The sequence below is a fragment of the Pyrgilauda ruficollis genome, unplaced genomic scaffold, assembly GCF_017590135.1.
Source record: "Pyrgilauda ruficollis isolate IOZ18807 unplaced genomic scaffold, ASM1759013v1 scaffold179, whole genome shotgun sequence".
NCBI lineage: Eukaryota > Metazoa > Chordata > Aves > Passeriformes > Passeridae > Pyrgilauda > Pyrgilauda ruficollis.
This window is the reverse complement of record NW_024516875.1, coordinates 143,836-145,441: the sequence shown is the minus strand read 5'-3', so window position 1 is coordinate 145,441 and position 1,606 is coordinate 143,836.

Genomic DNA, 1,606 nt, shown 5'->3' with positions numbered 1-1,606 from the left:
GCGGGCTCTCCGGCGGCAGGGAGGGAGGGAGGGATGGAAGTGGGGAGGGAGGAAGGAAAGAGGAGGGGAGGGAAGGGGCGGGCGAGCGGCGGGCGCGGCAGCCCTGGCCCCCGGCACAGCACCGCGCACGGCGGGAGGAGACTCCGCGCACGGTGATGTCATTGCGGGCCAGCCGCAACCGCGGCCGGGCCGGCAGGGGATGGATGGATGGATGGATGGATGGATGGATGGATGGATGGATGGATGGATGGATGGATGGATGCCCTGCCGGCCCCAACTTCCCACTCTCCTCCCCACTCTTCTCCGGGCACGGTGGCGGCAGACGCAGCAGGGGTGGAGGAAGGACCTGCCGCCATCCCCGTTTCCACGCGGCGGTGCGGGCGCTGTGGCAGTGCCAAGGCCTCGGAGAGGGCAGGTGGGAGGCTGGGGAATGCAGGGCAGAGGGATGAGCCGCAGCCGCCAAGTGAACCGGGGGCTCATCCCTGCCCTTGCACCGAGATCAGGCATGATCCATGGCGGGGCAGGTAAGACAGTGACAAAGGGGAGCGCACCTGCTTTTTCAACAACACAGATTATTTGCTCCTTGCACTACTCTCGTTTAAGCCAGCACCTGCTTTCCACACAGGATACTCTTCATCCTGGCTCCCTCATCCCGATCTCTTGGATGCCACCTCTGTGAATCCAGGGGGGTAACAGCTTTCATTACAGCCTGGGGCATTTTTCAGGTGAGGCTGAGGCGTCAGCACTCAGCGGTACCCAACACACCTAAGTTCCCTTAAAATATATTTGTGCTACCAAAAGAAAGGCCAGTGTGGCTGCCTGGTCTGGCATGAATGAAAAGCCAGCAGTATTTCAACAGAATTAAGACTTCCTTTAGTTCTAGAAGCATCAGTTAAGAACTTTGGTTTAGTTTACTCTTGCTTGTCTTATAACAGCTGTTTTATTTTTAAATTATGTATCTTTCTGTGATAGTGCTAAAACACAACAGAAATTCTTTAAAAGCTTCCAACCATCTCTAACAGATTCATACATTTGAAAGAAATAAAATAAGGATATAAAGAAGAAGCAAGGTAAGGGAAGAAGGTACAGTTCCTTGGAAAATACATGTCTAAATACTAGCAAGTAAATTATAATAGCTAATTTAAATTGAGTTTTCTAAACTGTGGAGTTTGTGTATCCTGTCAAACTTTCTCTTCTACAGAAGCAACCTCAGGAAAAGTAGCAGCTCAAATGGCTGAGCAGTGACTGCTGTCAGGCTTTGTAGATCTACCCACCAGCATGCATAAATCAATGCTTTTACTGTAGTTTACTTATGTCTGTTCATACTAAAAATAAACTGGAGATGTCAAAACTATGGTTAGGGCAGGTAGGAAAAGTATGTCAAAATCTAACCTCAAAAATATTATTTCATTGACCGGAAATGCTTTACAGGGATGTGATAGGAAAAAAATAACAACAGCAGCAGCAACAACAACACAAAAAAACCCACCCTCAAAACCCAGCAATATGTTTTTCATGAAAGAGCAGTTGGAATGTGGCTGAGAAACCAAGTCCCCTGGACTAACTACACTTGGGATGACTGTCTCTGTGTTGCAGGTACAGTAAG